This window comes from Taudactylus pleione, unplaced genomic scaffold, assembly GCF_031769625.1.
Source record: "Taudactylus pleione unplaced genomic scaffold, aTauple2 ptg000270l, whole genome shotgun sequence".
In the NCBI taxonomy this organism is placed as follows: Eukaryota; Metazoa; Chordata; class Amphibia; order Anura; family Myobatrachidae; genus Taudactylus; species Taudactylus pleione.
In genome coordinates this window covers 8398371-8423811 of record NW_028284672.1, presented here as the reverse complement: position 1 = coordinate 8423811, position 25441 = coordinate 8398371, and positions in this window count along the sequence as shown.

Sequence of the window (25441 nt, the reverse complement as noted above, 5' to 3'; positions counted from 1 at the left end):
GTTTTCTTTTGGACATTCACGATAAGGACCTGGGTGAACCACTCTGCCTTATTTCTATGTTTCGTGACAAGTTTTTTTTTATTGTTCGTGTTTTTAATCCATTTATTTCCAAAATAAAATTATTTTAATACTACGCTCTAAGGGAGAGATGTACTAATGGCAAAAATGTGGTAAAACCACCGGAAATTAATTTTTGGGGGGTTTTACTGCATATCCCCGTATGTACTAAGCAGCAGAATGCGATGCATTCTGCTGCTTCGCGTCACTAGGTAACGCCACCTTCAGGTGGCGTTACCCAATAGAAGCCTATGGGCTTCATAAAGCGATGCTCCTGGCTGGTAGGCATCCAATCGGATCCCTCCCATGAGCCCCCACGGCCCGCATGCGCAGAAGGACTTCTGAGTGTTCAACCCGGAAATCCCTCTGCCCGGCAGCATCATAAAGGACAGCTCTTATCTAGAGAGCTGTCCAATCTGAAATCCTTTGTACATACCGCGGTAATTAACCGCGGTATGTACGCGAAGTCAGGGGGGATGTACCGCATCGCAATAGCGATGCTTAGTACATCTCCCCTTAAGTCTTTTTGGTCTGTGTGCTGCCAGGCTATATCCCAGAATGAAACATATTGGCTGATTACAGCCTGGAGCAGAGGCTGTTTATATTTTATATTTGTATATGGCGATTCATCCATTTACAGCTGGTGTGAAAGCCGTCAGTGTACAATACAATAAATAACACCATACTCCGGCAGGGGAATATTGCTTCAACTCTGAATAGAGGGATTTTCCAGATGACAACATTTATTTGAATATAAAATCTACCCTAAAGTATACATACCTCTTGCACGGATAAACCTTCAATTAACTTACTATCTTGATATTTCCTAGAAGACAGCTAATTTTATATTCAAGTAATTTATTATGAAGACAGTCTTCACATTCGAAATGGACAGTATTGGTATATTTAAATTTTAATTTTTTTATTCATTTTTCTTTTATGGATATGTTTAATTTATTTTTTTGTATATGATGTATTGTGTATAAAAAACTATTATTGTTATATATACACCTGTTGCAATATATTTTAATGTATTATCATATAATTAACATGATGCTATAGGTTAATAAATATAGATTTTTTAATTGATTCAAAAATGTGCTATGCACCTTTCTGCCATATCATTTCACTAAGGAGATTATATTTAGCACAGATCCCGTCTTGGTGTTTCTATTGTTGATATTGGGCGTATCTTCCCTAGGATTTTTTGCAGCACTTTTTTTACAATAGCGATGCCAAATGGTATTTCTTTTCTAACATATATAGTAATACACAGTGCCTGTTTTTTTCTGTCAAAAATCTCCAATATTCTAGATTGGGGGAAGTCCTGTAATGGTGTATTGGAATCCTGAGAGGAGACTTTGGACCTCATTCAGAGCCGGACGCTATTTGCGCTCGCTCGTTCAGGAAAAAGGGGTGGCTATTCAAATGAACCGTTCGCTCTTTGCGGTCTGTTCACGCCTCTAGGTGTGAACGAGCGAACAAAACATGCGGTCGTTTTTTGGAAAACTACGCCCCCTGGCCGCTCGCATCCTACGTCATGTCCGCTATTTATTAGATTAATCGAGTACATCGACCAGCGTATGAACTGCTCGCTATTCTTGTGGTTGGTTTTTCCTACCGCAATCTTGCGAGCAGTTCTGACTATAAAATAACCCAGTAAAGTGGTCAATGATGCTGCTGTATTAATTATGCACACCCTTAAAACGCCTGTTTTGACCTTTAAGCACGCCTGCGTTCAGATCTCCACTCCCCGTTTTCAAGCACCTTCCCCCGTTACCACCCACATACACCTCCTCCTGTCACTCAAAATAGCAGGCATTCGCTATTTAGCGAACAAACGATTTTCGGCCGCACTGACTGGTTCGCGCATGCGTATTATGATCCGTACGCATGCGCAGTTGGGCAAACATCGCTCGGAACGAACGAGCGGCCGCTTACGAGCGGCTCTGAATCAGGCCCAATGCCAATAGCTTCAATTGATTCAGTTAAGCTTAATACTACTTTTAAGAAGGCCTAATACTTACCTCAAATTGCACCAATCATTGGGTGTTCAATTACTACACTGTAGGGGTGATTCAAATGTTTTGTCGGCGGCTTTTTTTTTAAAGACGCCCGACGGAGCAATTCAGTTATTACTCCATCAGGGCATGATAGCTGCCGGTGCCCGGCATTTCTGCTCGCACCCTCAGGAGGGTGCGAGCAGAAATGTGCGAGAAACCCTCTGATTAGGGCGTGCTAACCGCAGTTAGCACGCCCTAACCAGAACTTTAGACGAGTTTAGCCGTTTTACACGGCTAAACCCGGGGCGAAGAGGGCGATAATTGGTGAGCGTCCAGAACAATTGAATTGCAACACTGGGCGCTCATTAATTATCACGGCTTAAAAAACAATTGAATCCCCCCTATGAGCTCTATCCTGTTCTGTTGTTTTTGTTTTTTTTTAATATAGATCCATTACTTGCCGGGATCTTTCAGGAGGAGCCGCTTTTTCATCTATATTTCAATATTCTGTATTGTTAATAGCTCATATATACATACAGAAATAACTTTAATAGTAAACTTCACAGATGCTGTCAATTTTTTCTCTTATATTCTGTGTATTTCTCAATTGTCTGTAATCTTGTTAGAGTCTGTATTCACTGGTGGACCTATTATAAATAGACTATCTATATAAAATATTTTAGGCCTTTTATATGTGAATTATTAATGTACTCTAATAGTTTCCTAACTGCAAAAGTAAGTTATTGATATCTTGAATTCAATGTACATTTACATTTTGGAAACAGGCATTAATTTGAATTATGGGACATACTGTATGAATCTGTTCTCTGGCTGTTTTCTTCATTTTCGCTTATTGTATCAATCTTAAGGCTCATACACACTAGACGATGTGCCGACACACTAGACTGGGGTGCCGGTATCGGTAAGTACATACACACTTGCCGATGCCGGCAGCGACGAAACGACGGCAGGGGTGGGGTGGAGGGCAGGGCCATGCTGCATTCGGCAACATGGTATCGTTAACGATATCCCCAGATTCAGCTGCATGTACAGCCAACTGGGGACATCGTTCACGCCCCGCAGCATCTTTGGTCTTTCAGACCATACACAGTAGACGATATGAACGATACATCGTTGAACGATATCATTATTGTTCATTTCGTTCACTTTTATCGTCTAATGTGTAAGCGGCATTAGACTATTTAGACTCTGGGGGTGATTCAGTCCATGGCAATGTGTGGTCACCCTCTGCAACTGTGCACATCACTGACAATTACAACATCCCAACATTGCACAGTTTCCTGAAAATCTCTATGAGATGCAAGGGAATATGGCCCTCATTCAGAGCCACTCGCTAGCGGCAGTACGCTCGTTCCGAGCGATGTTCGCACATCTGCGCATGCGTACGGTTTTTAGTACGCATGCGCGAACCAGTCAGTGCGGCCGAAAATCGTTGGTACGCAATATAGCGAGGGCCTGCTATTTTGAGTGACAGAATGAGGCGTATGTGGGTGGTAACAGGGGAAGGTGGTTGAAAACGGGGAGTGAAGATCCGAACGCAGGCGTGCTTAAAGGTCAAAACGGGCGTTTTAAGGGAGTGCATAATTAATACAGCAGCGTCATTGACCACGTCACTTGGTTTTTTTTAACTCAGAACTGCTCGCAAAATAGCGGTTGAAAACACCAACCACAAGAATAGCGAGCAGTTCATACGCTGTACGATGTACTCGATTAATCTAATAAATAGCGGACATGACGTATGGTGCGTGCGGCCAGGGGGCGTTTTTATCAAATAAACGAGCGTATGTTTTGCTCGCTCGTTCAGACTTAGAGGTGGGAACAGACTGCAATTTGCGAACGGATCATTTGAATAGCCACCCCTTGTTTTTGAACGAACGACCACAAATAGCGAACGGCTCTGAATCAGGCCCTATGTGCGATATTGGCGACTGCATGGTGCCGCTGTTCCGACCGTTTCTTGCAGCCATTGGTAGTAATTTTATTGCCCCCTTGCTGTTCGTCTCCCATTTCCTATTTAATTCTTCCATAGGATACCCCGTTCCTCCCCTGAAACTACCATAGCAGTGCTTCCAGGATTTGCAAAACCAATCTGCAACTGTCGTATAAAGATGCTGGCTGTGGTTACCATGACAACTGCATGAGGCCCACATACTGCTAACAAGGGAATCCCCAATAACCAGAACAAGCTGCTCACTCCTCGTATGTCTGTTCTAGCATTAATTATATCCCACCTCATAAAGTTCTATAGCAGAGTCCGCTGGAAAGAGTTGAAGTTGAGTTCATTGGGTTTACTTTTTCCTTTCTGATATTTTGGGCTTCCAAGGCAACGGACTTGGCATAAGATACCTGACACCTGTATAGATTCTAATATCTGACTAACTGGAGACATTACAGACAGTAGATGTGTGTTATGTGGCACTGCCTGGGCCAACACATGGATTTTTTTATTTTTTTTTATTTAATAACAAATATCACACATTTTTCATAAAAAAAAGATATAACATAATTCTAGATATCTTTATTGCAAAATAAAGATTATATTGTAGTTTAAATCTCCATGTTTCATTGTCCATAAAATTTTATTTATTTATTTATTTTTTTCAAAATAGTGAACGGATTATTAGTAAATAGTGTGAGCTATAGGTAGTGGGAAAATCACTGGAGCTAATTCATGTATAATAAGCATTCCATATTATTGGATTAATTCCAATTTCAACAGTTCTCAATTTAATTCCACATTTTCAGTTATTACATTATGCTTCATCACACAGATCACAGCCATCTTACCTGTTTACTGCGCCAGATCTTTCATTCGCCAGCCACGACTTAGCCCACCTTCTCATGGTTAGCCCCTCCCTTTCGACAAGGCACTTTGTTAAATATGTTGCAGATGATCCCTGGGCTAATCCATTCCCACCTCCTCCCGCTCCCCAGCTGCATGTGCAAAGAGTACCAGTACAGGGAGAATTGCAACGATGTTTGCTAGATAGGCTTCACCAGCAGAGACTATCGCTAATGGTAACCCCATTAGTATGCATTGTGATACAATCACTAACAAAACATTGACTCCACAAACGGTGATCAACGACATCAAGGTCGCCGTCCTCAGGCTGATGTTGCAAGCCTGTGTTTGACTGGCCCTTGCCCTCCCCAGTCAAGTTGATGTTGACGATTGGTGTCCCCACCAGGTCACTGCGCAATTATACACTTTTAGGGACATATGTATCAAAGCTTGATGTGAAATAAAATTGTGAGATATATATCACCAACCAATCAGCTTCTAACTTACATTTTACGGGCTGTGTTTAAGAAATGATAGTTTGGAGCTGATTGGTTGGTGATATATATTTCCCAATTTTATCTCACATCAAGCTTGATACATATGCCCCTTAGAGTTTATTAATTTATTTAAAGAGCACAATTCAAAAGATATATGCAACTCAAACTAAACACGTAAATGTACATTTGTTTTTTACGCCGTGTGTTTTATGCCTGAGAGTTTGATGCAAATGTAGTCAACTGTAAATGAGCCTCATTTTCACCGTTACGCCTGTTGCACTCCAAAACGCTTTTAAGGAAGGACACAGCGCGCCAGCCGAATATCTCAGTAACTGCATCAGACGGCAGCCAGTGTCATTGCAGGTTTATAGAGGAAACAGAGACATGTTCAAAGTTTCAAAGTTAGTTTTGCTAATTAATAGGATAAACTGTACTCACTTGATGTAATGGGGTTTAGGTGTTTAACAAATTCTGCAGGTACATGGATTAGACAAGAACATGTTGACTGGACAATATCCTCATAACATCAAAGTTGACTGGTAAATAGATGATGCCTTGAAGAAACAGAAAGCTTGGCATGAAGGTGCCTGAGGTCATTGGAAAAAAAACATCCACCACCAGTAGGGAATCAATTAGTATTTACCTTGAAACAGATGAAAAATGACTGGAATTTCAGATCCTCTCTTGTGTAACATTTCTGACGTTAGCAGAGGAGGACCATGGCAGGGAGATTCCTCTGTGGGGACCACACACACACACGCACATGAATTTAGCTCATTACTGTGAATATTATGGGAACAGACACAGATCACTAGCCTGATGATATGTCTTATGGTAAACGCAATTGCTGGATAATTATGCTGTGCTCTGATAACAGCTGGCATGCAGTGATACCTGCCAGACTGACTAATACTGCTACTGCCGTTTCCTTTCAAATCCCTCTATTTTTCTATTTCTTCTATAAAGTACAAAAGACAAGGACAATTATTTTTGTTCACACTCCAGACATATTATTAAAAGTATTGTCATATAGCAAAGGCTGCCTCCTGGGGAAGATAGGAGCACAATTCAATAAAATAGAAACCAATAGATACAATGGCCAGAAACTTGGGAGCAATTATCCCACAGCTAGTTTTTTTATTCTGCAGGATACGCATATACCTGTATGTACCTGCGTAATTCATCAAACACCTGAAACCATTTACATCATATGAATACAGGTTCTGCTCCTAATTAGTATTACTAAATTGGGGATATAGTTATGTGCCTTAACGCCGCCGGTCACAATACCTACTTCTGAATGCCGGCAAAGGATTCATGATAGGCGTCGATATACCGACGCCTGTCATAATCCTGACGCTGGAATCCAGGAGGACACGTGCCCAAACGAAGTATGTACGGGCCGTGCGTCCTTTTAGCCGCGGGGGGGGGATTAGGTTTCAGGGTTGTTAGCTGGGTTAGGTTTGGGGGGGAGATTAGGGTTAGGTATCACTAGGGGGGAGAGTTAGGGTTAGGCACCCCCAGGGAGAGGTTAGGGTTAGGCACCCCCCCCCGGAAGAGTTAGGTTTAGGGAGCGGTAAGGGGGTGTTAGGGTTAGGCACCCCCGGGGGGAGGTTTGGGGTAGGCACTAGGGGGAGAGGTTAGGGCTAGGCACCACAAAGGGAGGGTTGGGGGGGGCAGGGGAGGTTAGGGTGCTTACCTGCCTCTGTCGGGATCTTCATCCTGTCAGGCAGCCGCTGTCGGGATTTGAACCGGCGGCATTTCAATCCCATTCCCTAAATTGTACATGCAGGGCCGGATTAAAGACCACATAAGCCTGTGGCTGAAAATGACCAAGGGCCTATTGTGAGGAGTGGAGGGGGTGTGGCCAGGTCAATGTGGGTGTGGCCAGTGCAATGTGGGTGTGTACACTCTTATACTATGAGCCCCAATGTCTCTTTAAATATCTAGAAGTAGAAAAAATGCATTATTTTGTGAGGAAAATCTTTTTAAAAAGAAAATGTAAATACTTATGAGTTATGGCAAACTGTGCGGCCAGCTGGGCTGCTGGTCATCATAATGCTATCACGGTGATGGGCCTATTTGTATGTGGAGGCCTGGGGCTGCACCCATTGTTAATCTGGTCCTTTGTACATGTCTCTGTTCACACTACCAAGCTGGGTACACACTGACAGATACATTGGCCAATCAATTGATTGGCCAATGTATCTGCTGCCCGTCGGGCAGTGTGTACCCGCGACATATCGCATTGGCTGTGCTGCACAGATATGTCTGCAGGCCGCCTGTACACACACAGCGGCAGCCGCGAGGAGGGGGACGGGACATGCCCCCGCCCACCGGGACATGCCCCCGACACGCCCCCTGGTCGCTGGGACCTGCAGAATGACACAGATGATGGCTTATATAGTGCACGCATATTCTGCAGCGCTTTACAGTGAGAATATTTGGCCATTCGCATCAGTCCCTGCCTCAGTAGAGTTTACACTATATATTCCCTACCACATGTACACACACATACACACTAGGGCTAATTTTTGTTGGGAGCCAATTCACCTGTATATTTTTCAGTTGTGTGAGGGAACCGGAGGACCCGAGGGAAACCCACGAAAGCAAGGGAGAATATACAAACTCCAACCCAGGACCTCAGTGCTGTGAGGCAGTAATGCTAACCATTACACCAAACATTCTGCTCAAATTCAGAAGAACTGGGAGATGACTGAGGTTAAGAATGGGGACGCTGCACTTAGACACTGCCGATTACAGCTCCAGGGACAACATGGAGTCTAACATTCTGGAAATGGCAACATGCGCCCAGTGCTGCAGAGACAAGCTGGCAGAAATCCAGGAGGTGTGGCCATGCCCCTTAAAAAAAAAAAATAGCCAATGAAAAAATACTATGTGTGCCAGTGTGAAGTAACAACATGCACTGCAGAGAGGGACATTTCTCCTCCATAGCTTGCTGGGCCCCTCAGACAATACTGACGAGGATATTTAGTATCCCCCCTTTCGCAGAGCCCCTGCATGTGCCTGGAATTACTCATTATGGCTTCCCAATATGGGGTCAAAGTAGGATTAGATTCCTCAATGAAATAGCCCTGCTAGGTCACTTTTCAGATTTTGTGGATTTGCAATACAGACTGCCCCTCACCAATAATCATTTTCATAAATACCTACAGATCCAGTATTTTTAACCCGGTATACAAAAACATTCTACCGGTAATGTATCTGCTCACTCTATTCTTCATGCCTAGTACCTGCTACACTCAACAGCTAAGGGGCTAATTGTCACTGTATCAAATAATTATCATGCTGCTGATACCTCTGCCCCAACCCAGGGAACTTTCCACTTGTAAGTAAATGGCAACAGGAGATGGGGATCAGACACAGCCTATGTGACTGGGGGGCCTATTCGTCAACAGTAAAATAACGTTTTTAAGGACATTTTCCTTAAATACCGTTATTTTACTATTCATGAAGTATCTTAACACTGGAGATATCACTGATATCTCCTGATTAAGTCTCCCTGCGTTAATTTCCACACTCCCCATACATTAGTATGGGATATGGAAATTATGATGTTCATCACCACCGGAGCCGGAGGTGCTGCAGCGGGCAGGTAAGTGCGGGACAGAGGGGTGGTTTTCGGAGGGGGGAGGGGTTGGGTGGGACACACAAAATGACCGCAGCTGTAGGCAGTGCTGCGCATGTGCTGGTTTTACGGATGTAACAGCGCATGCACAGCATAGTTTCCAGCTGCGGTAAGGTAGAGTAGAGAGGGATAACTATCTATTTCCCGAAAAGCTGTCATCGCAAAAATGACAGCTTTTCGGAATAGATATTTATGGAGAGGAGGAATGATGAATTCTTCCGGTAATTGGGTAGAACTCCATGAGAGTCCTAAACCTAATTACCTCCAGAGAGTTTTAAGTTATGATGGGTATCAATACACCAAAATAATATCTTTGTGTGTGAATCAGGGAATACAGATCATGGTCTCCCATCAACTTCAAAGATGTGCAGGCATCAGTATTCCCAGTTCGGAATGTTTGTCACCATGTGGTGGATCTGCCCAAAGTTGGTGAGGCTCTTGGCAAAATTTAAATAGCAAGGGCTCTATTTATTAACATTATTTTTACTAAAATAAAGTGAAAAAGGAAGTTTTCACACCCTATTCACATTGTTTTAGTTTCACATAAATTTACTACAATGCAATTGGAGTAGAATTTGTAAAATTCTACTCCAAACCTAATTATTACATATTTTTAGTAAGCAGATCACATTTCCCATAATTGTAATGGGGGGAAATACGATCAGCCTGAGATTTGCTAAAAATAAAATGTGAAAAAATACCAGGGAAAGCCCTGTGATAATAACACCACCTGGAGATGGCGTTATCTAGGGTTTCTCCCTGTTCCCTGACTCCTGCTCTGCTCTAACAGGCAGAGCAGAGGCAGGAGCCAGGCCCCAGTGATCAGCTGTGTGGTCTAAATGTACCACAAGTTGATCATGGCACAAAAAAAAAAAAAAGTTAAAAAAAAACAACTTTCCTGAATCCAGGGCCGGTGATCGGTGCTCCGGTGATGTCCTCTGGGGCTCTGGTCAGCTGGTCTCCCGGCTCCTGCATTGTGACCCTGATCAGCTGCTACATAGAACAGCTGACCTGGTTCACAGTGCAGGAGCTGGGAGACCAGCTGACTGGAGCCCCAGAGGACATAACCGAAGCACCAATCACTTGAGTTAAGTGAAAGTGAGGGGTGAGGGCAAGCCCGGATTTCCAACAAGGCAACCTAGGCGCTCGCCTAGGGCCCTGCGAGTCCAAAGGGGCCCGTGGATGGGCCCCTTTTGACTCGCGGGGCCCTAGATGGGTCCCCTTTTCCCCAAGAAATCTGTCCGGTCATAATGCTACAGAAAAAAGGAATTTTCCCTCCAGCACACTGCAGCTAAATCAAAAATACTTGAATCCTACATAATAATAGAAATTCAGAGGTATTGGTTACATACATTTGCAAATATATGAATAAGCGCTGGGCCAACGTCAAGGCTCCTCTATAGCAGCATCCTTAACATTAAGGGGTTCAAGTCCGAGAAGCAAGGCACCCCAAAAAATTCCAGCCAAGGACCATCCCCAGGGCATCACATGAAAAGGGGAAAAAAGGTGATAGTGAAGTGTAAAGGATAATGCTCCAGAGGAGCACTGTGCGAGTACCGTGTGATGTCATGATGTCACGAGGACCCGCTTATACTCCCAGAGTCTTGCTGCGGCACCGCTGTCTGCACTGTCACAGAGTGACTGTGCATAAGAGGGAGGAGGAGGAGGAGGGTCACAGGGTCCTCCGACCAGCCCCATCCAGCTCCAGCCCACCCCCAGCACAGCAGCCTCTGCCAATGACTGCCAGGCTTGCAGCTTGCCACCAGCAGTATGCACCAGTGGTACCCAGCAAGGAGCAGAGGAACAGGCCAAGGCAGAGTCTGGCTGAGTGAGACAGTGACCGAGGATCCAGATCTCAGGGAATCACAGCAGCCAGGCAGGTAGGGTCAAGTACTGTGCTATTCTCCACTACTCTAATCGGGCGTTTCAAGAGAGGAGGGGGCCCGTGTGCAGTCTCCGACACGGGCCCCCTCCTCTCCCGCCGGCGGCTGGCAGCGCATTGAGCCGTGCGCTGCCAGCTCTGGAGTTATAGACTCTGGGCACTAGAGTGTGCCCACAGTCTATAATGAATGCACAGATCACTGGGAAAATGGCCAGCGGTGCAGGGCCCCCCTGGACCCAGGGGCCCGTGTTCCCCGCACACCCTGCACCCATTATAGATACACCCCTGACTCTAATATAGATTAAATTGTGTAGGATTTATTTTTTATGGTAGGTGGGGTCTGGGAGGTGGACAGGACTGCCTTATATTACAAGCATATAGTAATATACATTATGATGATCATGATATTATTAGTAGTATTAGTACATCAATCCAGGATGATGGTACTTTCATGTTAGGTACTTGTAATATACTTGTACTATAATGCAGTCCAGTCCTGTGTACTATAATGCAGTCCTGTCCTACCATTAAAAAAATAAATCCTATAGTGTACTTTAAAAAAGGGGAGGGGTGTAATGGTGATGACTCATCCACATCATTGCACTCAGCTGAGCACAGTCACACACAATACTGGGCATGTCCACATCGCAGCCCCCACTGCAGATGCCACCTCACAGCCACCTTCTAATCCTTAGCACCCCTCAGGCTTATGTTTTGTATTTAATGGATGATGAGGAATAAAACCTTATGGTATTAGGGATAAGGTATTAGGGTTGGTGTATCAGTTTGGGTTAAGGTATTAGGGTCAGATTAGGTGTTTGAGTTGGGGCACTAGGGATGGTGTAGGGTTTAGCAGTTAGGGTATTAGGGTTAGAAGTTATGGTTAGGGTCAGGTTTGAACTTAGGGTTGAGTTAGGGTCAGCATTAGGGTAGGGACGCTTTACATGAATCAGGAACACAAATAAAGTGCTATGGATTGTTTGAGGGAGGAGGGCCCCCAAACTGGTATCTTGCCTAGGGCCCCATGAGGTCTAAATCCGGCTCTGGGTGAGGGTCATGGGAGGATTGTGAGGGGGGGTTGCGATATCCAGCGGCAAGCGCATGCACAGACACAGTCTCCCTGTATTTTTCCTGAAAAATAGAAATGGGTGGGATAATAGAGGAGGGGAACAAAGAACAAGCAAACTTTGACAATCCAGTGTACAGGGGAATAGGACGTATACCCCATTTAGCAAAAAGTAAACAGACTCAGAACTATGTCCCCGCACAAGAGATGGCAAAGCACAAATAATAGGATGAAGAAAGAGTACAGTCATAGGCCTCTAGAGAGGGGAGGGAGAGCGTCATGATATGCAAGACATTGACATTGTGACCATATGGGCGAACAACTAGCTGCCCTATTGATATCTATCTATCTATCTATCTATCTATCTATCTATCTATCTATCTATCTATCTATCTATCTATCTATCTATCTATTTAAGACAGGGGTGGGGAACCTGTTATCGCCCGAGGGCCATTTTAATATATATAACATTATTCATGGGCCTGGTGTAGGCCATGCCCCCTCCATGTGATGTCAGAAGGGGCGGGACCACAATGACTGGTGATTACAGCAATGCCCAGAGCATCCTCAGGATGCTCCGGCAAGCCTGAAGGGCAGCGCTGTGACCGTCTGAAGCATCCTAAGGATGCCCCAGACGGCACTGCTGCATAGATTCTGGCTGCAGGGTGCCAATCTAGGCACCCTGCTAGCCAGATGAGGCTAGCAGAAAAAATCTCGGAGGACCAGACCAAATGATACCGGGGGCCTTATACAGCCCCCGGGCCTGAGGTTCCCCATCCCTGATCAAAGTATGATTTAAATGGCCTATATCCTCTGCTTTAAAGTAAACACATCCTCCAATGCACTGGCATCTAATCTAATGTATGTTAACTAGGGATGAGTGGGTTCGGATTTCTGAAATCCGAACCCCCCCGAGCCCCCCCGATCCAAGGCCGATCCGAGTCAGGCTCGACTTTTCCCGCCTGACTCGGATCTGAAATCGAGGCAAAACGTCATCATCCCGCCTTCCGGGTCTCACGGGTTTTGGATCCTATATAAGGTACCCGCGTCGGCGCCATTTTCTCACTCGGCTGTGGACAGTGAAGAGGGAGGGTGGGAGTTAGGGCTGGCTGGGCTGTGTAGTGTAGTGTAGTGTAGTGTAGTGCAGAGTAGTGTTGTGCTGTGCTGTGCTGTGCTGCGCTGTGCTGCTGTTGTCCACTACTTCAAAGTCCATAGGGACTGGCTGTGTTGTGCTGTGCTGCTGTTGTTAATAGGGGCTGTGTCCACTACTTCAAAGTCCATAGGGGCTGGCTGGACTGTGTTGTGCAGTCAGTTCTCCATAGGGGCTGTGTCCACTCCAAAGTCCTGTGCAGTGTCCCAGTCCTAAAGGGGTGCTGTAGTGTTGTCCAGGGGGTGCTCTGTCCATCAGGGGTGCTTCCCCCAAGTGCTAAAAAAACTATATTTTTTGTGTGTTTGTGAATTGTGTGCGCAGTAGCCGCACGTGCATCAACAAAGTAGTGCCAAGCGTGCGCCTGTGTCATAAGTAAAGGGCCGGCTGGCTTGACCGTTAAAGGGTGCTGTAACCCCCAAAGTACACTCCAGTCCAAACCAAAAAAAAAATTATTTTCTGTGTTTGTGAATTGTGTGCGCAGTAGCCGCACGTGCATCAACAAAGTAGTGCCAAGCGTGCGCCTGTATCATAAGTAAAGGGCCGACTGGCTTGACCGTTAAAGGGTGCTGTAACCCACAAAGTACACTCCAGTCCAAACCAAAAAAAAAAATATTTTCTGTGTTTGTGAATTGTGTGCGCAGTAGCCGCACGTGCATCAACAAAGTAGTGCCAAGCGTGCGCCTGTGTCATAAGTAAAGGGCAGGCTGGCTTGACCGTTAAAGGGTGCTGTAACCCCCAAAGTACACTCCAAACCAAAAAAATATATATTTTCTGTGTTTGTGAATTGTGTGCGCAGTAGCCGCACGTGCATCAACAAAGTAGTGCCAAGCGTGCGCCTGTGTCATAAGTAAAGGGCCGCCTGGCTTGACCATTAAAGGGTGCTGTAACCCCCAAAGTACAATCCAGTCCAAACCAAAAAAAAAATTATTTTCTGTGTTTGTGAATTGTGTGCGCAGTAGCCGCACGTGCATCAACAAAGTTGTGCCAAGCGTGCGCCTGTGTCATAAGTAAAGGGCCGGCTGGCTTGACCATTAAAGGGTGCTGTAACCCCCAAAGTACACTCCAAACCAAAAAAAATATATATTTTCTGTGTTTGTGACTTGTGTGCACTGTGGCTGCACGTGCATCAACAAAGGAGCAGCGCCAAGCGTGCGCCTGTGTCCCATAAGTAAAGAGCCGGCTGGCTAATTTCTTAAAGGGTGGTGTAGCCCACAAAGTGCAGTACTCTCCAGCAAAAATAAAAAAATATTTTCTGTGTTTGTGTGCGCTTTAGCCGCACGTATATATCAATATAACATAAATGGAGGACCAAACTTTCTCCGATAAAAATAAAATAGGGAAAGATCAAGAACCACTTCCTCCTAGTGCTGTTGCTGCTGCTGGGAGTTGTTCATCATCCCAGAGAGGAAGTAGGAACATCACTACTTTTACTAAACAATTGACCCTCCAACAGTCCCTAGCGATGAGGATGAAGTACGACAGCAGTCATCCTGAAGCAAAACATATAACTGAGGCCTTGACTGCTATGTTGGTGTTAGACGTGCGTCCGGTATCCGCCATTAGTGCAGTGGGATTTAGACAATTGATGGAGGTAGTGTGTCCCCGGTTCCAAATCCCGTCTAGATTCCACCTGCATCCTCAAAGCAGCAGCGACAAGCGTGCGTCTGTCTGTTAAAGGGTGGTGACACCCTCAAAGTGTGCTTCACAAACAATAAAAATATTGTTCTTTTTTTTTCTGTCTTTGTGAAATGTGTGGGCTGTAGCCGCACCTGCATCCTTAAAGCAGCAGCGACAAGCGTGCGTCTGTCTGTTAAAGGGTGGTGACACCCTCAAAGTGTGCTACACAAACAATAAAAATATTGTTCTTTTTTTTTCTGTCTTTGTGAAATGTGTGGGCTGTAGCCGCACCTGCATCGTTAAAGCAGCAGCGACAAGCGTGCGTCTGTCTGTTAAAGGGTGGTGACACCCTCAAAGTGTGTTACACAAACAATAAAAATATTGTTCTTTTTTTTCTGTCTTTGTGAAATGTGTGGGCTGTAGCCGCACCTGCATCCTTAAAGCAGCAGCGACAAGCGTGCGTCTGTCTGTTAAAGGGTGGTGACACCCTCAAAGTGTGCTACACAAACAATAAAAATATTGTTCTTTTTTTTTCTGTCTTTGCGAAATGTGTGGGCTGTAGCCGCACCTGCATCCTTAAAGCAGCAGCGACAAGCGTGCGTCTGTCTGTTAAAGGGTGGTGACGCCCTCAAAGTGTGCTACACAAACAATAAAAATATTGTTCTTTTTTCTGTCTTTGTGAATTGAGTGGGCTGTAGCCGCACTTGCATCCTCAAAGCAGCAGCGACAAGCGTGCGTCTGTCTGTTAAAGGGTGGTGACACCCTCAAAGTGTGCTACACAAACAATAAAAATATTCTTCTTTTTTCTGTCTTTGTGAATTGTGTGGGCTGTAGCCGCACTTGCATCCTCAAAGCAGCAGCGACAAGCGTGCGTCTGTCTGTTAAAGGGTGGTGACACCCTCAAAGTGTGCTACACAAACAATAAAAATATTCTTCTTTTTTCTGTCTTTGTGAATTGTGTGGGCTGTAGCCGCACTTGCATCCTCAAAGCAGCAGCGACAAGCGTGCGTCTGTCTGTTAAAGGGTGGTGACACCTTCAAAGTGTGCTACACAAACAATAAAAATATTCTTCTTTTTTCTGTCTTTGTGAATTGTGTGGGCTGTAGCCGCACTTGCATCCTCAAAGCAGTAGCGACAAGCGTGCGTCTGTCTGTTAAAGGGTGGTGACACCCTCAAAGTGTGCTACACAAACAATAAAAATATTCTTCTTTTTTCTGTCTTTGTGAATTGTGTGGGCTGTAGCCGCACTTGCATCCTCAAAGCAGCAGCAACAAGCGTGCATCTGTCTGTTAAAGGGTGGTGACACCCTCAAAGTGTGCTACACAAACAATAAAAATATTCTTCTTTTTTCTGTCTTTGTGAATTGTGTGGGCTGTAGCCGCACTTGCATCCTCAAAGCAGCAGCGACAAGCGTGCGTCTGTCTGTTAAAGGGTGGTGACACCCTCAAAGTGTGCTACACAAACAATAAAAATATTCTTCTTTTTTCTGTCTTTGTGAATTGTGTGGGCTGTAGCCGCACTTGCATCCTCAAAGCAGCAGCGACAAGCGTGCGTCTGTCTGTTAAAGGGTGGTGTCACCCTCAAAGTGCTCCAAAAAATAAAAAACTATTTTTTTAATGTGTTTGTGACTTGTGTGCGATGTAGCCGCACGTGCATCAACATAGTAGCAGCGCCAAGCGTGCGCCTGTGTCATAAGTCAAGGGCTGGTTTGGACATCTGGTCCAGACTGAAGGACGTGCCAACAATTCCTGACAAGTCTACTGTCACTGCATGTGATACTGTCCTCAATGCAGCAGCGACAAGCGTGCATCTGTCTGTTAAAGGGTGGTGACACCCTCAAAGTGTGCTACACAAACAATAAAAATATTCTTCTTTTTTCTGTCTTTGTGAATTGTGTGGGCTGTAGCCGCACTTGCATCCTCAAAGCAGCAGCGACAAGCGTGCGTCTGTCTGTTAAAGGGTGGTGTAACCCTCAAAGTGCTCCAAAAAATAAAAAACAATTTTTTTAATGTGTTTGTGACTTGTGTGCGATGTAGCCGCACGTGCATCAACATAGTAGCAGCGCCAAGCGTGCGCCTGTGTCATAAGTCAAGGGCTGGTTTGGACATCTGGTCCGGACTGAAGGACGTGCCAACAATTTCTGATAAGTCTACTGTCACTGCATATGATACTGTCCTCAAAGCAGCAGCGACAAGCGTGCGTCTGTCTGTTAAAGGGTGGTGACACCCTCAAAGTGTGCTACACAAACAATAAAAATATTGTTCTTTTTTTTTCTGTCTTTGTGAATTGTGTGGGCTGTAGCCGCACTTGCATCCTCAAAGCAGCAGCGACAAGCGTGCGTCTGTCTGTTAAAGGATTACATCGGTGACAGCATCCAAGTAGGCATGTCAGACAGTCCGTACCTGTACTGGCAGGAAAAAGAAGCAATTTGGAGGTCCCTGTACAAACTGGCTCTATTTTACCTGAGTTGCCCCCCCTCCAGTGTGTACTCCGAAAGAGTGTTTAGTGCAGCCGGGAACCTTGTCAGTGAAAGGCGTAGGAGGTTCCTGCCACAAAATGTGGAGAGGATGATGTTCATAAAATGAATTATCAACTCTTCCAGGGAGACCAGCTTCCAGAACGTACAGAGGGACCTGTGGTTGTGGATTCCAGCGGGGACGAATTAATACTCTGGGAGGATGAGGATGTACACAACATTGAAGAGGGTGAGGAATCGGTGGATGAGGAGGATGAGGACGACATCTTGCCTCCGTAGAGCCAGTTTGTGCAGGGACAGATTAATTACCAGCTTGTTTTGTGGGGGCCCAAACGAACCAATCATTTCAGCCACAGTCATGTGGCAGACCCTGGCGCTGAAATGTTTGGTTTGTTAAAGTGTGCATGTCCTGTTTATACAACATAAGGGTGGGTGGGAGGGCCCAAGGACAATTCCATCTTGCACCTCTTTTTTTTCTTTGAATTATGTATAGTTTGGGGCCTAGTTTTTCAAACTGCCATCCTTTCTGCCACTGCAGTGCCACTCCTAGATGGACCACGTGTTTGTGCCGCCCACTCGTATCTCTTAGCATAGTCATCCAGCTACCTCGGTGCAACCTTTTGGACATAAAAACACTATTGTGAGGTGTGAGGTGTTAAGAATAGACTGGAAATGAGTGGAAATTAAGGTTATTGAGGTTAATAATAGCATAGGAGCAGAAAAACCCACAAATTCTGTGATTTTAGCTGTTTTTATGCTTTTTTTAAAAAAAAATACAGATCCAAAACACAAAACCCAGAACCCAAAACACGGAAGGGTGGTTTTGGCAAAACCAATCCAGATCCAAAACACGAAGAAAGATCCAGATCCAAAACCAAAACACAAAACACGAAAAGTGGCCGGTGCACACCCCTAATGTTAACACATACATTTTGTAAAAATTACTGTTTCTCTTTAAAAGGAAACACAGGAATGTATAACAAAACATTATTATGGCCAAAATTATTACACTAAACTGACATGTGAACTGTAATAGTGTAGAGTACATATGCAGAATATTAAGAGTAGGGGTGAGCGGGTTCGGATTTCTGAAATCCGAACCACCCCGAGCCCCCCCGATCCGAGGCCGATCCGAGTCAGGCTCGACTTTTCCCGCCTGACTCGGATCTGAAATCGAGGCAAAACGTCATCATCCCGCCTTCCGAGTCTCGCGGGTTTTGGATCCTATATAAGGTACCCGCGTCGGCGCCATTTTCTCACTCGGCTGTGGACAGTGAAGAGGGAGGGTGGGAGTTAGGGCTGGCTGGGCTGTGTAGTGTAGTGTAGTGTAGTGCAGAGTAGTGTTGTGCTGTGCTGTGCTGCGCTGTGCTGCTGTTGTCCACTACTTCAAAGTCCATAGGGGCTGGCTGTGTTGTGCTGTGCTGCTGTTGTTAATAGGGGCTGTGTCCACTACTTCAAAGTCCATAGGGGCTGGCTGGACTGTGTTGTGCAGTCAGTTCTCCATAGGGGCTGTGTCCACTCCAATGTCCTGTGCAGTGTCCCAGTCCTAAAGGGGTGCTTTAGAGTTGTCCAGGGGGTGCTCTGTCCATCAGGGGTGCTCCCCCCAAGTGCTAAAAAAATAATATTTTTTGTGTGTTTGTGAATTGTGTGCGCAGTAGCCGCACGTGCATCAACAAAGTAGTGCCAAGCGTGCGCCTGTGTCATAAGTAAAGGGCCAGCTGGCTTGACCGTTAAAGGGTGCTGTAACCCCCAAAGTACACTCCAGTCCAAACCCAAAAAAATTTTTTTTGCGTGTTTGTGAATTATATGCGCAGTAGCCGCACGTGCATCAACAAAGTAGTGCCAAGCGTGCGCCTGTGTCATAAGTAAAGGGCCGGCTGGCTTGACTGTTAAAGGGTGCTGTAACCCCCAAAGTACACTCCAGTCCAAACCAAAAAAAAAATAATTTTCTGTGTTTGTGAATTGTGTGCGCAGTAGCCGCACGTGCATCAACAAAGTAGTGCCAAGCGTGCGCCTGTGTCATAAGTAAAGGGTCGGCTGGTTTGATCGTTAAAGGGTGCTGTAACCCCCAAAGTACACTCCAGTCCAAACCAAAAAAAAAATTATTTTCTGTGTTTGTGAATTGTGTGCGCAGTAGCCGCACGTGCATCAACAAAGTAGTGCCAAGCGTGCGCCTGTGTCATAAGTAAAGGGCCGGCTGGCTTGACCGTTAAAAGGTGCTGTAACCCCCAAAGTACACTCCAGTCCAAACCAAAAATAAAATTATTTTCTGTGTTTGTGAATTGTGTGCGCAGTAGCCGCACGTGCATCAACAAAATAGTGCCAAGCGTGCGCCTGTGTCATAAGTAAAGGGCCGGCTGGCTTGACCGTTAAAGGGTGCTGTAACCCCCAAAGTACACTCCAAACCAAAAAAATATATATTTTCTGTGTTTGTGACTTGTGTGCACTGTGGCTGCACGTGCATCAACAAAGGAGCAGCGCCAAGCGTGCGCCTGTGTCCCATAAGTAAAGAGCCGGCTGGCTCATTTCTTAAAGGGTGGTGTAACCCACAAAGTGCAGTACTCTCCAGCAAAAATAAAAAAATATTTTCTGTGTTTGTGTGCGCTTTAGCCGCACGTATATATCAATATAACATAAATGGAGGACCAAACTTTCTCCGATAAAAATAAAATAGGGAAAGATCAAGAACCACTTCCTCCTAGTGCTATTGCTGCTGCTGAGAGTTGTTCATCATCCCAGAGAGGAAGTAGGAACATCACTACTTTTACTAAACAATTGACCCTCCTACAGTCCCTAGCGATGAGGATGAAGTACGACAGCAGTCATCCTGAAGCAAAACGTATAACTGAGGCCTTGACTGCTATGTTGGTGTTAGACGAGCGTCCGCTATCCGCCATTAGTGCAGTGGGATTTAGACAATTGATGGAGGTAGTGTGTCCCCGGTTCCAAATCCCGTTTAGATTCCACCTGCATCCTCAAAGCAGCAGCGACAAGCGTGCGTCTGTCTGTTAAAGGGTGGTGACACCCACAAAGTGTGCTACACAAACAATAAAAATATTCTTCTTTTTTCTGTCTTTGTGAATTGTGTGGGCTGTAGCCGCACTTGCATCCTCAAAGCAGCAGCGACAAGCGTGCGTCTGTCTGTTAAAGGGTGGTGACACCCTCAAAGTGTGCTACACAAACAATAAAAATATTCTTCTTTTTTCTGTCTTTGTGAATTGTGTGGGCTGTAGCCGCACTTGCATCCTCAAAGCAGCAGCGACAAGCGTGCGTCTGTCTGTTAAAGGGTGGTGACACCTTCAAAGTGTGCTACACAAACAATAAAAATATTCTTCTTTTTTCTGTCTTTGTGAATTGTGTGGGCTGTAGCCGCACTTGCATCCTCAAAGCAGCAGCGACAAGCGTGCGTCTGTCTGTTAAAGGGTGGTGACACCCTCAAAGTGTGCTACACAAACAATAAAAATATTCTTCTTTTTTCTGTCTTTGTGAATTGTGTGGGGTGTAGCCGCACTTGCATCCTCAAAGCAGCAGCGACAAGCGTGCGTCTGTCTGTGAAAGGGTGGTGACACCCTCAAAGTGTGCTACACAAACAATAAAAATATTCTTCTTTTTTCTGTCTTTGTGAATTGTGTGGGCTGTAGCCGCACTTGCATCCTCAAAGCAGCAGCGACAAGCGTGCGTCTGTCTGTTAAAGGGTGGTGACACCCTCAAAGTGTGCTACACAAACAATAAAAATATTCTTCTTTTTTCTGTCTTTGTGAATTGTGTGGGCTGTAGCCGCACTTGCATCCTCAAAGCAGCAGCGACAAGCGTGCGTCTGTCTGTTAAAGGGTGGTGACACCCTCAAAGTGTGCTACACAAACAATAAAAATATTCTTCTTTTTTCTGTCTTTGTGAATTGTGTGGGCTGTAGCCGCACTTGCATCCTCAAAGCAGCAGCGACAAGCGTGCGTCTGTCTGTTAAAGGGTGGTGTAACCCTCAAAGTGCTCCAAAAAATAAAAAACTATTTTTTTAATGTGTTTGTGACTTGTGTGCGATGTAGCCGCATGTGCATCAACATAGTAGCAGCGCCAAGTGTGCGCCTGTGTCATAAGTCAAGGGCTGGTTTGGACATCTGGTCCAGACTGAAGGACGTGCCAACAATTCCTGACAAGTCTACTGTCACTGCATGTGATACTGTCCTCAATGCAGCAGCGACAAGCGTGCATCTGTCTGTTAAAGGGTGGTGACACCCTCAAAGTGTGCTACACAAACAATAAAAATATTCTTCTTTTTTCTGTCTTTGTGAATTGTGTGGGCTGTAGCCGCACTTGCATCCTCAAAGCAGCAGCGACAAGCGTGCGTCTGTCTGTTAAAGGGTGGTGTAACCCTCAAAGTGCTCCAAAAAATAAAAAACAATTTTTTTAATGTGTTTGTGACTTGTGTGCGATGTAGCCGCACGTGCATCAACATAGTAGCAGCGCCAAGCGTGCGCCTGTGTCATAAGTCAAGGGCTGGTTTGGACATCTGGTCCGGACTGAAGGACGTGCCAACAATTTCTGACAAGTCTACTGTCACTGCATATGATACTGTCCTCAAAGCAGCAGCGACAAGCGTGCGTCTGTCTGTTAAAGGGTGGTGACACCCTCAAAGTGTGCTACACAAACAATAAAAATATTGTTCTTTTTTTTTCTGTCTTTGTGAATTGTGTGGGCTGTAGCCGCACTTGCATCCTCAAAGCAGCAGCGACAAGCGTGCGTCTGTCTGTTAAAGGATTACATCGGTGACAGCATCCAAGTAGGCATGTCAGACAGTCCGTACCTGTACTGGCAGGAAAAAGAAGCAATTTGGAGGTCCCTGTACAAACTGGCTCTATTTTACCTGAGTTGCCCCCCCTCCAGTGTGTACTCCGAAAGAGTGTTTAGTGCAGCCGGGATCCTTGTCAGCGAAAGGCGTAGGAGGTTGCTGCCACAAAATGTGGAGAAGATGATGTTCATAAAATGAATTATCAACTCTTCCAGGGAGACCAGCCTCCAGAACGTACAGAGGGACCTGTGGTTGTGGATTCCAGCGGGGACGAATTAATACTCTGTGAGGATGAGGATGTACACAACACTGAAGAGGGTGAGGAATCGGTGGATGAGGAGGATGAGGACGACATCTTGCCTCCGTAGAGCCAGTTTGTGCAGGGACAGATTAATTGCCAGCTTGTTTTGTGGGGGCCCAAACGAACCAATCATTTCAGCCACAGTCGTGTGGCAGACCCTGGCGCTGAAATGTTTGGTTTGTTAAAGTGTGCATGTCCTGTTTATACAACATAAGGGTGGGTGGGAGGGCCCAAGGACAATTCCATCTTGCACCTCTTTTTTTTCTTTGAATTATGTATAGTTTGGGGCCTAGTTTTTCAAACTGCCATCCTGTCTGCCACTGCAGTGCCACTCCTAGATGGACCACGTGTTTGTGCCGCCCACTCGTATCTCTTAGCATAGTCATCCAGCTACCTCGGTGCAACCTTTTGGACATAAAAACACTATTGTGAGGTGTGAGGTGTTCAGAATAGACTGGAAATGAGTGGAAATTAAGGTTATTGAGGTTAATAATAGCATAGGAGCAGAAAAACCCACAAATTCTGTGATTTTAGCTGTTTTTATGCTTTTTTAAAAAAAAATACAGATCCAAAACACAAAACCCAGAACCCAAAACACGGAAGGGTTGTTTTGGCAAAACCAATCCAGATCCAAAACACGAAGAAAGATCCAGATCCAAAACCAAAACACAAAACACGAAAAGTGGCCGGTGCACACCCCTAATTAAGAGACTTCTTTATTCAGAGAGTGATGAGAATATAACTTTGTCTGATTTTAAAGGAAATTTGGGATTATAAAATAATCTGAGGGCGAGAGTTGCTATATATATCACTTAGTTGGCAGCCATGTTATGTATGTAATTAAATTTGAAACTGAAATCTATAATGGGGGAGACACTAAAGAATTATTGCTCTTCTTTTAGCAGGCAATAATGCTTATTGGGCCTAATGCAGCACTGCACTGCTGACCGCAGAATCTCAATGGTCGGGAATCTGCGCATGCGCCAGACCCGTAATGCTCATGTGCAGTACAAGTCTGCCATAACGCATGGAGTTCAGCAGCAGACTGTCAGTGATTGACAGTCTGTTGCAGTTTCGGGGTGGGGAGGAGGCGGCGATGGCATTCGTTTCCAACTGGGGGAGTGGAGAGTACATGCTCTCCATCAACTGATGGAGATTTCCTGGCCTCTTTGAGCATCTGCGATCGCCAGCTTGAGTGACCCCATGGTCAATAAACTAGCCGATGGACGCGCAGATAATCCGATGCTGCATCCAAGGGTGCAGCTGGGATCAGTAATGTATGCAGGAAGCGTGACGCCTCCTGATGCATTATCATATTACAGCTACTCTGTCTGAGGCTGAATCACCCCCATTGTTTCTGCACTGTCAGGGCCTTAAGCCCATACTGACCAAACCACTAATGAAGTGCAAATATGTGATATAACTATAAATGTTGATGTTGTTAAATCTATGTGACTGAGTTGGAATAAACCTATGGCAAACATTTAAATAAATGAATTGTTAAGAGTTGCTTGAATTTATATCTAGGTGAAAGGCTTTAAGTGAAAATGATATTCATTTTTTTTTTGCTTTGCTTAATGAGGAGTTAAAAATGTTTTAAATATATATTTTATATCCTAACATGTAGTTCTAAGTTGTTACTTTCCTTCAAATTCGAAAATTTAAATGTTGAAGGTTTTCAGATGATTAATGACATTTCTATCCCAGAATTTAAAAATAGTAACAACTCAATGTAATATATTTCTATATGAAAAAAGTTAAATTCTTGCTTGTTAAAATAGACTACAAAAATGGGATCAGCACCTGTTCCCAGCATTTAGTGAGTAAAGAAGTCAAGATAAAACCTTACCAGGTCAAGAGGTTGAGGTTAGTGTCTGAAATCCAAATAGTCAAATATGGCTTAGAGTCAAAATGGCTGCATCCAGTATTACTTTCACTTTTACTGTCATTGTTCAAGTTATCAAGATTATATGTAACCACTCATCTGGATCTATAAATATCAATGATGATGTATTAGTTTTGTCCTACCTCATTCCCCTCCTATTTTGTATAACGAGTAGAAACTTATAAAACACTGTGTTGCAACAGTATAATCTAGTCTGGAGTAGTTAACTGATGTTAAAAATGAATAGAACTCTAGTTAATTAATTCTAATATTAATACAGTTCTAAAATTAGCAGAAAAAAACAATAGTAGACTGTTATTAAAACTACGATTTGTCTACTTTAGGAATGAAAATGACACTTAATAAAAACAAACTGGGTAAAGGTTTGCAAATGATCAATATTACACAGGAGCAAGCTAAGGATTAGCAAATGCTAAAACTGTTGCAAGGCATGCTGGGATATGTAGTTCAACAACAGCTGCAGGGCTGCTTATTGCCCACCCCTGCACTAGGCAATGTGCAACTGACACAATGGTCGCTGTGATTTCCTTTCATCCCCAGAACAAACGATACAGTGTGTAAACACTATGCAATCCTCCAAACGAACAATATATCTTGCATCGTTTGGTCCTTAGAGTATATGGGAGTGGCTTGAGGTGACGTCTTCAGAGGCCAGATCGGAACAACATACCGCGTGATTTGCTCAAAATTGTTAAAGATATCGTCTCATCTGCCATGCAGTACAGCAGATGAGAAGAAGCGAGGAACAACGCATGGGAGTGCACAAAAGATGTGGACGATATGTTGTGCCAATTCGGCTCAAAATGCCAATTCATCCAATATATCGTCTAGTGTGTACCCAGCTTTAGAAATATTGAATTTAGTTTTATTTTCAATTACTTGGTCAGTTTGTCAGAACTTAATAACCAACATCTAGATTTTCCGAGGCTCTGAAGCACAGTAAAACACCAGTTTGACACTACACAGATGCACATACACATTAATTACAATAATGACATCAGACCTGTACTGCTATTTACCTCTGAAGTCTTAGCCAGACAGATATTGGCAGTGTCTCTGTGTTCCAGGTACAGGGGATTAGGACAACACTTTGAAGTGTTGTGTTATTAAAAAATATATACAGGACGTTAAGGATTATCTGCAATTTGCGCAGGAAATGTCCCCAAATGCGGTTCTTTGATTTTCCCTTCTGGAATTCACCTTAACAAAATTATAAACTTGTTTTGCTAAAACTGACCTAAGTACACA